A 16,113-nucleotide genomic window follows, 5' to 3' on the forward strand; every position below is an offset into this window, starting at 1 on the left:
TTTTAGAACCAAGATAATAACCAGAGCTGCCAGATGATTTTGTTGACAAATCTTCATCTTCGTTATAAAAAATCTGGTTATGTGTGTATTTAATGAAGGAAAAGAATTTTGATAATTAATGCGAATTCTACTATGCATTCAAGTATTAAACAGGAAGTTAAATTGAGTACGTTAAAGTAATCTGTACATTTCCGGCTCAATAGTTTTTTAATATAAAAAGTGATAATCAGTTGACAATAATTTCTTAAAGAAATGCTCATAGTTAGGGAAAACAACTATAGGAAAGCTCCGCCCAAAACGTGGTCAATTGAAAAAATCTGTATTTAATCTGCAATTTGTATCATGTATGTATCTGCGCCTAAAAATCTGTATAATACAGATAAATATGTATAAATGGCAGCTCTGCTCAAAACAGTGGAATTCTCGGGTTTGAGCGCAACGAAAACTCGAATCGAGTGCTGCTATTGTCATTTGACTCAATGCGTTGAATAAAGGTAGCAGACGCAGCTCTAACAAACGGCTTCAAATGGCGAAAATAGGCTCGGCAGCATAGGTGGTGGGTGATATTTTTCAAGGAGCATTCTGTTCTATTTTTAAAACATTATTTTTTAAAAAATATGTGCCCCGAGTGAGGATCGAACTCACGACCTTAAGATTATGAGACTTACGCGCTACCTACTGCGCCATCGAGGCCGCTGGATGACCTCTATAAAAGAGAGAAACATTTACCATCGGAACCTTTTAGAATAAACGATTATTACATTCAACTAAAAAAGAAGTTCCTCCCCACACTTGGGAGAAGATAGCAGAACGTAGTTTCGATCTACGGACCTCTGGGTTATGGGCCCAGCACGCTTCCACTGCGCCACTCTGCTTCACACATATTTCAGCAATTATACACCGTTTTGCTATTTTCGTCTCACCTCCCTACGTTGCAGCGCATGTCGGTCTGCCTGACGATGGTAGACAGAGGATGCCTCTGCCTTCGAGATACAGGTAGCTCACACCAACCAAACAGACAGACAGACAGGCAGGCAAAAGCCGCGCACTAAATGAAATAAAGATAAGCAAAGGTTGGAAGAAGAAACGCAAAGAACGCCAGGAGCGTCACGCTTTCCGTGCGACTCTCCTCGGTCTGTCGGTCGGTGAGTGGAAGACAGCAGCACCCAAAAGCGCGCTAATGAACACGCTGCAATCAGATTCAGATAACAGCAGGCCGCGTGGAAACCACACTACACTTTGATAGATCGTCGGCTGAGCAAACGACCGCGGTGCGGCGGCGGCGTCGACCGTATATAGCAGCAGGCAACTCAAACCGACCGATCGATGATGGTATGCTGAAAATGTTTATTTTCGCTTTTTTTGTTGAAACGATCGTCTACTGGTCGTGCGGCGGCGGCCGCAGAATCGGCGGGTGCGGTTTGAAAATCTTATCTAAACGTCATTTTTCTTAAGACTCGGAACATTTTTCGACATAGATCGTTTGGGAGGTGCTGAACATTTCGGCAGTGGAACACTGTTTATCCATTAGTTCCTTATCGTAATCTCTTGATGGTGGTCAAAAAAGCTAAAGATAATACTCCAGCGGATTACAACCGAAACGAGCAGTAGGTAGTGGTTTTTGTTTTCTCGAGCAGGTTTACTGCTCCCATCACAAGACGTCACGAAGTTGTTGCTCGTTGATGGCAACACGACGATCTATACACAACCTACCTAGGTACTGCTTTGCTTCGAGGTCAACAAATGACACTTGATCTGCGGCCGACCTGAGAGGTGCCTAGGGCGTGATAACCCTTCGGGGCGTTTACCTTCCATCGAAAGCGTGGTTAGCACACGCTAACTGCTCGCTCACTTGAGTTGCCTCGTCTCGGTAAAAACCCATTCAGGAGATTTTGCCGCGCACGTATAAAAATAAGATAGTAATTCACTACGAACGAGCAAAACCCTTTGACATGGGCTGGCAATCGTCAGAGATTGTGGGGCGTTCTCTTTTCCCGAACCGAAAGCCGCCGGTTAGCACGGACGAACACCCTGCACCTTTTAACCTTGGCATGGTGAACGGAGACATCATGCTGGCGGCGCGACTTGCTGCTGCTGGCGGAAAGAATTGGTTATTTTATGCATGGGAACACGTCCTGCTGGCAGTGATTTCGAGATTTGTTATTTAGTAAGAGAGCCTCCGTTTGTATATTTTTATGTTTGCTTGATATGCTTTTCTGAAAATTTGCAAAAATCCAACCTTTGGCCAGGCTGATAACGCTATTTCCGATGCTCAAATATAAAATATTGGTTTCCATTAGAAGCCGTTCATACACCTCGCAGATCAAAAGTTGACACTTTTTGATATGTAATATTCATTAAACCTTCATCAAGCACCTGATAAGTCAATAATGGTTTTGCACGAGCCCGTAATCCGACGCCTTTTCCCGAAGAGTGTAAGTTTGTCGGTTTCTTTTGAGTTGGCAAACAAAGATACTTGTACATAACTGACAGAAATAATAAAAAGTATATTTTAAGCACGGTAACATGTTGAAAGTGTGAATTTTTTGCAAGTATCTTAAACGAATTAAGAGATGTCCGAAACCTTCTGACATGTCAAGACAAGTGAATAATACAGTTTGAGAAATTTAAATATGTTTGGGTTAAATCGAAGACTCAAGAAGACTGGCAACTCTTTCCGGAATCGGGAGACAGTAACAGCCACGCCACTTGCGGGTAAAGGTGGTACTTCCCATAGTGATGCACACACACATATACACTTTTACATTAAGCTTCCTACCTTCCTCCAATAAAGGCACTGTAACCTCTGTCGCTTCTCGTTTGTATGGGGAAAGGAAAGAGATATTAGTCTTCTTAATATGTAGTCTTCGGTTAAATCCAACATCGCTGGTGACGCGCACATTTTTAATATGATTTTTTTTAATTTGAGGTACCGTAAAACGCACAGAGGAGTAATTGGGGTCGAATCCTGGTCAAAATCATTTGCTGCTTCAATTGTTGTTATTAGGTCTTAATATGAACTAAAAATAGACAATTACTACTTTTTGGGACAATTTGGCATCTACCCACCTACCAGTGCAGAGGCCAATTTTCTATATCCTTTCGAAGACTAGTAATTTCTAGGTGATATTTGTGAATACATTTGTTTTTCCAGTTGCATAAACATTTGATCAGTGGGAAAGGGAGAAGAAAAGGAACGCCTGTGCACATTTTGGCAAACATAATATTTGGCCCTACAGCATTTCGGTGTACCTCAAATTAGTAAAAATTTCAATATTTTCAATTCGCTTGGGATGGTGGATCGAACAAGATCGGAAGAGTTCGAATATTTTTTGTATAGCTGAAATCTTGTTTTGTAATACTGCTTCAGCAACTTTGCCGGATCTAGTCGTATAATGTAACTTTTTTATCATTAAAATTTGGAATAAAATGTTTAAAAAGTCTTTAAAAAAGGTATTTTTTAAAGTTGGTGCAATACACAGCAATTCTACTTTTTTAGTTAGTTTTAAGCTGAAGTTAAACAAACGGTTGTAATAATATAGTCTTATTTAATACAGTCATCATCACTAGAAAGTGATTTTGCTGAATATATAACGAAAACGATTAAAATATCCCTTAAAATATCACCATTGGGCTTACATGCAAAAATTCTTTAACAATTTTTGATATACTCCTCATTTTGCCACGTTATACAGTAGATTCTTAGGTATGTAAAAAAAAATAACGAAACAAAAAAATCGACAAAAAATATTTTGGTTTTTGGCCAAGAATTTGTTCTAGTTACTCCTCTGTGAAACGGGGTGTCACATGACACTAATTTCGGTAACTGTACGATAAGGTGACATGATCTCTGACAAAATCATAAAAAAACAAGTCGCTTATAACCATGTTCAGCATCTATCGGCAACGAATATTTACTCATGTAATTTACTTTTTATGACACAATTTGAAATTGAAAATGAATGAACTGATCTATGTTTTGAAAACTGTGAATATTTCGGCAAAAAATCCACAAAAAATCAGGGATTTTTGTTAACTATTTAATTTCGACTATTTTACTAAAAAAAGTTTGGCAAAAATTATTCTGTATCCTTGCAGGCAATTTTGTTCTCTTTTGGGACGGCACAATAATGGGCATTAAATTACACAACTTTTCCAAAGATATTTCTCTAAAATTACCCCAAAAGCAAAGATTGAAAATTTCTCGCTAAATCATATTCAGAGTTGGCAGCCTCTCAAATTTTAATGAAACTTTTTGTATATGAAGACTTTGTCACAAAAAGCCACTTTGCATACTTTGTTTTCCAAAAATGATCTAGACTGTCTTTTGAAAAGGGTCAAACTTTTTTTTACCATTTTTTTGCAAATTGATGCACTCAAAAAAATGTAAACGTTATGCCTATTGATTTTACACATGCATTTTTTTCAATTAGCTGAGGCATAAAGACACTATTTTCTGGCACATAAACCTAATGTATGTATTTACAAGAAATATTAATCTTAAAATCACATTTCATAACTGGCCTGTGTTAAGCCAAAGAGGACCAAGCGCCATTTAGAGATACATGCTCTAAAATCGCTATCGCACCCAACATAGCACCAGCAACAGCCACATCTAAATATTTTTGGGAACACAAATATCAAAAGAAAACAAATACGTAGTCTTTAATTTGCCACGCTAATGATAAGTTAGCTAAAAATGCATTTTAACATGAAAAATACCTTAACGGCTTAACGCAGGCCAACTATAAGGCACATAAAACCCGATTCTATAACAATACGCACATATAACTAATGTGTTTGCATACATAGTTTATACAGTTGACACATAGAAGGTATGTGTGCGCGTGATAACATTATCATTTCTTCTTCATATTCATTTTAAGTGGTTTGAAGCAAATAGAATGGGATTTTTATCAGTGTATAGTCTAAAAATGACAAATCCTACAAAAAAAATGTTTCAGGAGTAATTTTTACAAAATTAGTCAAATTTTTGAATCAAAATATTGAAACAAATTCTTCATCGACTCCTACACTGAAAAAAATCGATTTTAAATATTTAAATTTAAATATATTAAGTCGATTTACAAAAAAAACATTTGATTTGGATGAAATTTTGTTCCAAGATAGGTAATCATGTTCCCTGCCTACCGTCAAAAATTCAAGTCGGACACTTTCAAGGTTGAGAAAAAAAACTTTTTGTTGTCCAAACTGAATTTTTTTTCAGTGTATTTTTATTCAGGGTCCATAGCCCAGGGATCGGAACCCAGAATTCCGAGGAAAGAACCCAGACTCCAAATTCCATAGTCCAGAGTCAAGAGTCCCGAGGAGAGAGACAACAATCCTGAGTCACGAGTCCTTAACCCAAAATACTAAGGCGAGTCTAGAGTCCAAAACCCAGAGTTCAGTGTCGAGAATGCAGAGTCCAGGGTCCATAGAGCAGCGATCAGAACCCAGAGTTCCTAAGACAGAGCTCAGAGTCCAGAATCCAGAGTTCCGAGTGCTAAGTTCTGAGTCCAGAGTGTAGAGTTCAGAGCCCACAGTTCAAAGTTCAGATGTCAGATCCCAGAGTCCAAAACCTAGAGTCCAGAGCCCAGAGACCAGAAGCCAGAGTCTAGTGTTCTTATCCTAAAATTCTGAGCCCAGAATCCTCAGCACATAATCCAGAGCCCAGTGCCCAAAATAGTGAGACTAGAGTTTAGAGTTTAGATTCCATAGCCTAGCTACCAGAACCCAGAGTCAAGAGGAGAGAGCCCAGAGTCCGGAGTCCAGAATCGAGAGTCCCGAGTGCGGAGTGCATAGTCCAGAGTTTAGAGTCCACAGTTCAGAGTCCAAAGTTCAGAATCGAGACACAGAGCCCATAGCTCAGATACCACAGTTTACAGTCCAGAGTCTATAGCACAGAATCTCGACGCGAGAGCTCAGAATACAGAGTTAAGAATGCAGAGTCCAGAGTTGAGAGTGCTGAGAACAGAGTCGAGAATACTGGGTCCAGAGCCCAGAGTCCTTAACCCAAATAACTGTGGCTAGAGTCCAGAGCTCTGAGCCCAGAATCCAGAGCCCGAACTACTTACCCCAAAATATTGAGGCAAGAGTTCAGACTCCAGAGCACAATGCCCTGAACCCAATCTTAAATCTAGAAGCTCAGAGTCCAGTGACGAGAATCCTGAGATTAGAGTTCAGAGTCCAGAGATCAGAGTCCTCAACCCAAAATACTGAGCCCAGTGTTCCGAGTTTAGAGCCCAGAGTCCAGAGCACAGAGCCCAGAGCACAGAGCCCAGAGATCAGAACCCAGAGTTCCGAAGACAGAGCTCAGAGTCCAGAATCCAGAGTTCCGAGTGCAGAGTCCAGAGCGCAGAGTTCAGAGCATGGATTCCTGAGCACAGAGCCCAGAGACCAAAATCCAGAGTCCTCAACTCAAAATACTGAGCCCAGTGTCCCGAGTTCAAAACCCAGAGTACAGAGTCCAGAGCACAGATACCAGAATCCAGAGTCCAGAGACCAGAGTCCTCAACCCAAAATACTGAACCCAGTGCCCCGAGTTCAGAGCCAAGAGTCCAGAGCGAAGAGCCTAGAGTCAAGAATCCCGAGGAGAGAGCCCACAGTCTAGAATCCAGAGACCCGAGTGCAGAGCCTAACGTTCAACGACCAGAGTCTAGAGAATAGGATCAAGACCCTAGATACCAGAACCGATGGTTCAGAGTCCAGAGTGCATAGTACAGAAATTCGAGGCCAGTACCAAGAGTCCATAATGCAGCGATGAGAGTGAAGAGTCCTGAATTTAAAGTTCAGTGTTCATAATCCAGAGACCAGAATCCAGAGCCCCGAGGGGAAAGCCAAGAGTCCAGAATCCAGGGTCCCGAGGTCAGAGTCCAAACTTCAGACTTTAGCATTTACCAGTGAGCCCAAATACGCGAATTCGTCGACCATCTCGATTTCGTCACCGTCAATCTGAACTTGCATGGCATTCTCTCTTCCTCTCATGTATTTTGTCTTCGAAACGTTGATGGCAAGTCCAATCCTGCTGGCTTCAGCCTTCAGTCTGATGTACGTTTCCGACATCGCCTCAAAGTTCCGTGCCATTATGTCAATGTCGTCGGCGAAGCCAAGAAGCTGGACGGACCTCCATGAAGATCGTTCCACTCGTTTCTATCCACGCTCTCCTTATTACACCTTCTAACGCAACGTTGAACAGCAGGCACGATAGACCATCACCTTGCCATAACCCTTTTCGAGATTCAAAGGGACTCGAGAGTGTTCCTGATACTCGAACAACGCACATCACCCGATCCGTCGTCGTTTTGACCATAGTTGGAACCTGCGTACATTTTTCGCGACATGTCAAGCCACCCGTACATTCACGCTCTGCTGAAAATGTCTCATGTCTCAAACAGCTTCCAAGCCTCGATGGTTGGTCTCGTAACATGTCATGGAATTTAAATGCGTCATCGGTCTTGAGACTGGTCATGAGGATAATTTACCTGTCGCGCGTAAGGCGATACCAGTCACACAGTTTACGAACCTGTACAAAGATGAACATTTTGTTATGGTTTGCTTGTTTGACCTGTATCTTATTCTTGATCGTTTAAGTACCGTGCAGTGGCAGATAAACGGAATGGTAGACGCTATATAAATTGAATTATTTTGAACTTTTTCAACTTTTTGATAGTAAATGTAGCGAGTTACGAGGAGTTAAAAATCAATAGTTTTAGACATTTTAAACGCACACTGGGAAGTAAATGCGTCAAAATTGAAATTTTTTCATCTTTTCACAGATAAATATTGTTCGTTATTGCAAGCTACGAGGAGTTGAAAATCAATAGTTTTAGACATTTTAAACGCACACTGGGAAGTAAATGCGTCAAAATCGAAAAATTTTCAACTTTTCACAGATAAACATGGTTTGTTATTGCGAGTTAAGAGGTGTTGAAAATCAATAGTTTTAGACATTTTAAACGCACACTAGGAAGTAAATGCGTCAAAATCGAAAAATTTTCAAGTTTTCACAGACAAATATTTTTCGTTATTGCGAGTTACTAGGAGTTGAAAATCAATAGTTTTAGACATTTTAAACGCACACTGGGAAGTAAATGCGTCAAAATTTGAAAATTTTCATCTCTTCACAGATAAATATTGTTTGTTATTGCGAGTTAAGAGGTGTTGAAAATCAATAGTTTTAGACATTTTAAACGCACACTTGAAAATAAATGGGTCATAATGGAAAAAAATCTACTTTCACACAAATTTTTTTTTTGTTATTGCTAGTTACGTGAAGTTGAAAAACGATAGTTTTGGACTTTTTAGACACACATTAGTAAGTAAATGCGTCAAAATGGAAAATTTTTCAACTTTTCGCTATTTTTTTTTTGTATTTTGAGTTACAGTAAGATTCCGTTTTGGCACGTTCCGTTGTTGGCATGCTCCCATTTTGGCACACTCCGATTTTGGCAACAAATGGGTTCCGTTTTTGTCAACATTCTTGTTGTACATAATAAATCTTTTAAAAATGTGCAATAGATATTTTTTGTATCAATTGACATTGCATTTGACTTTATTTCCAAACATGGGAGTCATATTAATCCTCAAAAGCCCAAATCATTTTTTTAAATTTTGTTAAAATTGTCTTACAGTTTCAATACTTTACTGTGATAATTTTGTGATGTTTTTCGCAATGTTGTTTTAAAAAAGCGTTATGCATTTAAAGGTTAAGGTGAAGATATGCGGAAGCCACGTTGCTAGGCACCGACTCGCTTGTTTACATTAGGAAAAACTGAAATCTGAAGTGAAAATTCAAACGCACAAATGAGAGTTTCCGAACATTTTCCTTTGGTCATCTGCACATTGGCAGAAAATATTTGAAGTTTTGTTAGTAAACGATTAAAGTGTTTTTGCAGTGGTGTGTGAAAAAAGTGCATTTGAAAAAGTGCAATGAAAACGAGAAGTGTTTCAAAAAGAAACCCCAAGTGAAGAGGGGCGATATTTTCGCACAAAATAGGAACTACAGATGGCATTTCGTCAAAAACTCGGATTGATTGTATAGGAAAATATTCTAGCTTCCTTAAGTAGCAGTTTCGTGGCACACCAGCAAGGTTAGTGTGTTGAAAAACGTATTTTTATATTTGCTCATGTCAGATACATGGTTAGGCAGGGGAGAGGGGTGTGTGTGGCGCAGCAGCTATGTTGTGGCTCGCATGTATAATGTCCTTAACTATGTTTTACACTATATGTGTCGTATTTAATGATAACAATAAGTATAGAAATGTATTGTTTATGTATAATACAAGTGGTAGCAGTGAAACTAGTGTTAGACGGAATCAATTTTTATAGTCGAATGCAGATGAATGCGCTACACCGCATAATACAACGTCACTACAAAACTTGGCACTAAATTTGCAATACATATCGAAAGCCCGTATTTAGGAATACAAAACTGATAGCTCCCAAATAGTTTACGATGTCTTTTTGAAAATGCATTTTCAGATATAGTGCACTTTATATTCGTAAATGTTGATTTTGCAAACCTCCATAGGTGCCAAAATTTTCGGGTAAAAAGAAATAATAAATTAACACCAAACATGAATTCAGCGACGTAAAATTACCCCAATGTGAAGTTTTTATCAAATTCGGATCCCTTTTGAGGTTTTGACCGACTTTTTTATGGAAGGTGATCACTGTGCGAAGACTGAATTTGATAAACATATGAATAAAATTGAATTTTCTTATTTTTTCCTTTCATCTAATTTCATTTCACACATGGTTAAAAGTCCTTGAAACATTTTTGAAGTCGTAAATTGAAAATCCAAACTTTAAAAATAAGGTTCAATTTTTGGCACGGTTCCGGTTTTGGCAACAGCAAAAAATAAAATTGTTGCCAAAAACGGAATCCTACTGTACTAGGATATGAAAATCACTAGTTTTGAACATTTTAAACGCACATGGGGAAGTAAATGCGTCAAAATCGCAAAATTCACTTTTTACAGATGAATGTTGCTTGTTTTTCCGAGTTATTAGGACTTGAAAATCAAAAGTTTTGAACATTTGAAATGCACAACGGGAAGTAATTTCGACAAAATGGAAATTTAAAAATGCGTTTAAAATTAGAGGTGTGCCCAGCACCGCCGCGCCGGGCCGCGCCGACGGTTGCAGGTAAAAATAGTAAACAACTCGTAATAACAAACAATGTTTATCTGCGAAAAGTTGAAAAATTTTCGATTTCGATGCATTTACTTCCCAATGTGCGTTTAAAATGTCTAAAACTATTGATTTTCAACACCTCGTAACTCGCAATAACAAACAATGTTTATCTGTGAAAAGTTGAATTTTTTTTCGATTTGGACGCATTTACTTCCCAGTGTGCGTTTAAAATGTCTAAAACTATTGATTTTCAACATCTCTAAACCGCAATAACAAACAATATTTATTTGTGAAATGTTGAAAGAAATACAATTATCTCATTTTCTATATTTCCAATTATCCGCCAAAGTACGGTATCCAATATTTTACTCATTTTCAATACCGGTTCATTGTCGACATGTCACATAACAAGCAAACCTGTTTTTCTATTGTCGCGACCGTTCGCAAACGAACATACATGTCACAGTTCAGTAAATGTACAGCCGCTTGACAAACCAGTTTTGTTTTGAAACATGTACAAATTTTATGACATGTCACGGGGAAAATGTATCGTGTCATAGTACACGCGCTTGTGTCACATGTCGCAAGAATCCGCAACTTGTACATGTCACGAGCAAACATGCGACCAGTCACCAGATGACTGGTCATAACCATGACATTTTCCAGCTATGGTTTTGACTAATCGTCTTGATGAGTAGGAGCCAGAAATTTATATCTGACGCCATGTTGAAATCCAAGATGGTGACTTTCGGACGTAAATTATTACGATCACACTTCGGATTGTTTATCTTTACACAGCACTTGATACTGATTAACTGCTGTTCACAACTGTTGTTACTAGACTGCTTTAAGGCCTTACTTTTATGGTACTGTTATTTGGTAAAATGAGTATTGATACAGGTAAGGTATAGGTAACCAGGGTAATATACCAAACGGATACCAAATTTGTTACTGATACTTTTTGCATGTATCAGGCAACTAGCAGTTGGGGAATTGGATTCTGAGATGATTATGGCTTTCATTGGTTTAGTTTTCGATAAAAATACACTGAAAAAAAATCAGCTTGGACAAGGAATTTTTTTTTCAAATAACTTTTTTTCCTTGAATTCGCCCAACTTGATGGTAGGTAGGGAACATAATAACCTATCCTGGAATAAAATTTCATCAAAAAAAAAGATGGGATTTTTTTTGTAAATCGACTTAAAATTTCAAAATCGATTTTTTTTCCAGTGTAGGAATCAATGAAGAATTTTTTCAATATTTTTATTCAAAAATTTGACTAATTTTGTGGAAATCACTTCCACAATATTTTTTGTAGGATTTGTCATTTTTAGACAAATGGTTATTTGAAAAAAAAAATGGTAGAAAAAGTTTGATCCTTTTTAAAAGATAGTCTAGATCAGCGGTTCTCAACCTTTTTCTTACCACGGACCCCTTATGAACCATCCTAGGTTGCTGCGGACCCCCACGGAAAAACATCGATTTTTTATGGTATTGCTTTTTAGTTTGTTTGGAAACAAGACTTGAAATTTCAATATGCGCTCGGAAAATATATTTTTCTTCGCGGACCCCCAGCAACGATTCACTGGTCTAGATCATTTTTGGAAAAAAACAAGGTATACAAAGTGGCTTTTTGTGACAAAGTTCTCAAAGTTCAAAGTACAGAAAGTTTCATTAAAATCTACAAGGGTGCTGCCAACATTTGTCCGAGTTGGCGCGAAAATCGTCTTGTACACTTTGCATCTATATACAATGGCTCCTTCGCCACGAACTTTTATACTTAATTAGCTTAATTAGAATTAGTACCCCCCTTTAAAACTATACACTAAGATTTTGAGAATCGAGTCAGCAATATATGAGAAACAGGTGTGAATCTAATTTCGGAGCTTGGCCATTTTCTCGGATATTCCGGAATCTTCAAGGCTTTGATTTGCAATTTGAAGCAATTTAGAACTTGTCTCAGTTAGTTTCGCATCATTCAGATATTATGGTTATACTGGTTCTATGGGAATTTCGCATGTGACCGCATACTTTAACTCGTAACACGGGAACCAGAACTCCGATTCCAATGGATTTTGATAGCAGCCAATATGGATGCTGTAGCTTTCATTTGAGATAAAATCTGAGAATATCGAGTAAGACATTTCTGAGAAGCAGATCTGAATTCAATTCAATTCAACTTTCCCGAAGCTTCCTGTTTCGCCGGAGGTGTCCAAATTGGTCAATGTTAGTTTGATTGAGCATCAGTGCACTGAAACTATAAATCTTAGCAATTGGGAATACATTTCATGAAGTTTTGCATCTTTTAGATAACATGCTGCTACAGACTTATATGGGAATTTCATGCGTGACAACACTCTTAAATCCATGACTCCGGTACCGGAAGTGGGAATTAAATAATATTAAATAGCGTTGTGCATTTCATTTGAGACTAAGTTAGAAAAAATCTGTTCTGCCATCTCTGACTAACTGATGTGCATTTGTTGGTCACATACATACATACACATGCACACACACATACGCACACACAGATATTTGCAGACATCAACGAATCAAAGTGATTGCATAGCCTTTTTATAGGGGTGGTTGGCCGAAGGGGCAGGTTGGCCGAGTGCCTTTTATGAAAAGGCTATTATGCGCAATAGCGACATCTACAGTGATTTTGGTGGGGTATTAGGTCATCAATGTACCGACGTAATTTCAGGTGTTTTGGTGGTGTCGTTTGAACAGGAGCACGTTTATTCTTTTTTCGGCACTGGTGAGTAAATTTCTGTTTCTGAAAAATAATATGTGTAACGCGAATCAATTTACATCCGATTTCCAATAACTTGGTATTGCTGGAAAGGGTATTCAAAACCCAACAAAATGGTATAACGGTTACCAGTGTAACCTGTATTTGTTTGTGTAAATCGTGTTGGTCTCGAAAATATACAATGGTGTAGGTTGGCCGAGTTCTGTGCGGGGCTGGTTGGCCGAGTTGTAAATTTAGTGTACAGTAATGTGCACTTTGATATTTGTGAAATGCCAACCTTTTTCAAAGCAAAATTTGATATTATGCTAATATTTATGATTATAAGGGAAAATATACACGAGAAATAAGTAAAAAAAAATAATTTAACATTATTACCGAACAGAAATAAGGGATTAGAATCATTAAAAGTCGGAAAAAAGTTGATTCGGATATTTTATGAATTAAATGCCAAGCAGGTTTCAGAATCTTTGGCGTGGACCCCTTCAATCCTGAAATTTTCCTCTTGAGGAGTTTCTGGTAGGATTTGTCACAAATCGACCCAACCCCGAACAAAACTCGTCCATTAGCATAGAATCTGTTGCAGATGTAAGCCTCTCTGAAGACGTCAGACCTCTTTCCAAGGCACGATCTGATTCGAAGAAGTGGCAATGTCGTAAACGCCGATCGACTCAAATTTTGACCGATTCCCCCATGAAAGCTGTATTGGAGGAGCAGAAAAATGAAATCAAACGTAACCGTACGCTGGCGGAGGAAAAAATCAGCGAGATCTAAGTCCAAAAAGGTTATAATAACTAAAAAGTGAAGAGTGGATTTTATTTTTCTTACTTATATATGAATAAACGATGTTTTTTTTGAATTAAAAATTTTCCACTTATACATTTGACGTTAAACTAATAATTCAATTTTTGGTCTTTTGACTTAAGTGCCAATATCTTATTTAGGACTGGTGGTATCCAACGGGGAAAACCGATCGGAAATGGTGGGTGAAGCTAAGCAATCATGTGAAAAAATTCCTCCCAGAAGCGAGATTCGAACTCGCAACCTTTGAGACTCCGGCCCAATGCACTAACCCTAATGCTGTTATAGTTCGAATCTCACCTCTGGGGGGAATTTTTTTCACGTGATCGCTTAGCTTCACTCACTATTTCCGATTGGTTTTCCCCGTTGGACATTTGACGTGTTTAACTTATTTTACCAAAGTCGGCCAACCTACCCCAGCCATGGGATTGGTTGGCCGATTTTTCTTTTCGCATTTGTTTGCTAATAACTTTTTCCCTGATTGTTTCTCATGAATGAAAAAAATTACATATGTGCTCAAGGGTTGTATCTTCATGACAGCACAAACCGGTTTTCAAAAAGTCTAACCAGAATGAGTACAGAAATTCCGAAAGCAAAACTCGGCCAACCAGCCCCGGTCTCCCCTACTGCCCATGTCCGCAAATCAGTTCCATAAAGATAGGAAATCCTGTAAAAAACGGGACGAATATGTAATCATGGGCAGTATAGGAGAAAGGCTAAATTCACCAATGGGTAGCATCAGGACTAGAACCGACAAACATCTACTCGTTAAAATGCTTATTTACAACCTAGGATACAACGGCATGTGGTTACCAGCTACGCCATATAAACTCCTCATCATTGCAGCAACGATCACAAGCCGGAACAGCATGCATACGTTAGTGTGTGTTATTCAAGTTACCTCTGCACTGACTAGCCAACAACGTGTAGCTATGGGGTTCGATATAGTATTGCACAAGTATGAGGTTAGTTGAACAGTAATGAAATATTTGAGAGCTTTTTAATAACAGTTCGGGAGCGAAATAACAGATGCATTTACGCTCCCAATCATTCGTTTTTGGTGTACGCAGTTTTCCACTATGCGTGTAATTAATTTCTAACGACGGGATAATGGGATAATTTGGTCTGCCTGTCGTATACGTCCACGCCATCACCACTGTATATGTGTTTATCTGCTTTTAGCGCAATTTTGCAAATCTGTCACGGGAAAACATAGCGGTATGTTAACTGAATAAGTCTTCCTCTGCGGCAGTTTCAACATCAATGTAATCAATGACGTTTCATGGTCGCTTCCGGTCTTCAAAATTAAAATTCAATGGTCAAAACACATAGCTTTAAAAAAACTCAAAATCTATTCAGTAGATACTTTGGAATTTATACCCCAAAAACAGCACATTTACGGTCCTCGAGAGTACAGGATAATATGGTCTAATTTCGTTCAATTTTTTCATACCTGGATTGATTCTATGACCATCGATGGAAAAATTTTCAACATCCCTAAGCAACTGATACGCTTTTATACATTATACGCGATTCCGATATATGTAACCTCTCGTTATAGCCGAATAGCTCTTGAGCCCATCGAAAAAATGTTCACCAGTAGCTTGTTAAAATCATAAACGAAGCTTTAGAACAAAACGTAGCGAACAGGTCGTTGTCATATATTCATAAAAATCTCTAAACACGAAAAACTGAAATTTCAGTCTGTTTTAGAATATACATAAATCGCGAAAAAGACAAAAATGCCTTGTTTATGCTAATCATGAAACTATCATTCACACCTTGATGGAATGTTCGTCACGGCAAGATCGGCTGAGCTGATGGCGGTCGATCGGTCGGCTGGACCACTCTTTGACGCATATCACTTCGTTACGACGATGATAAATTTTTCTCATTAATCAATTACATAATTTATCACATTTTTCCCCAGCGCTTTTTTTTTTAATTTCTGCACCCGAAGATCCCGAGGTTGGCAAAGGAGCGATACAAATTCCATGTGATTTTATCGCAGGATTGATCGTTGACAGTGTTCTCTTGGGGCGTGTTCGAATCGCAGACTCCTCTCGGTAACAAGTAACAGTGTCCGCACCGTGTGGAACATCAATATCAGGTTGACCTCCAATCGAAGCAAGCGTTTTTATGTGAGCTCTCGTTGATTAGATCGAAGGGCAATGCAGAGCTCGCGAAACATCGTTTATTGGTATCAAATATCGAACTAAGAACTTCTGAAATGCCTGCGGGTTAGCGAACACCACAATATCAGTAATTACGCGTTAATTTATTACTCCTTCGATACCCAGGCCGCTCGGTCGGTAATGATGATGACTGTCCTTATTTTCACACGTGTACTTTTGTTCGTGTCAAATTTTACGCTTCTCGATCAATCAACTGCCCGGCCTACACGTTACCGAGTCTCCGAGGAGGAAGTG

The 16,113-nt window shown here is 38.7% G+C and overlaps 2 non-coding genes across 2 annotated transcripts; both read right to left on the reverse strand.

The window, feature by feature from the left end:
* Positions 1 to 620: 620 nt before the first annotated feature.
* On the reverse strand, positions 621 to 693 carry Trnam-cau (transfer RNA methionine (anticodon CAU)). Its single transcript has one exon. It is a non-coding gene; the product is annotated as a tRNA-Met (tRNA).
* A 110-nt stretch (positions 694 to 803) lies between these two features.
* On the reverse strand, positions 804 to 875 carry Trnam-cau (transfer RNA methionine (anticodon CAU)). The gene has a single exon. It is a non-coding gene; the product is annotated as a tRNA-Met (tRNA).
* Between the last annotated feature and the right edge of the window lie 15,238 nt (positions 876 to 16,113).

The sequence above is a fragment of the Topomyia yanbarensis genome, chromosome 3, assembly GCF_030247195.1.
Source record: "Topomyia yanbarensis strain Yona2022 chromosome 3, ASM3024719v1, whole genome shotgun sequence".
Lineage (NCBI taxonomy): Eukaryota > Metazoa > Arthropoda > Insecta > Diptera > Culicidae > Topomyia > Topomyia yanbarensis.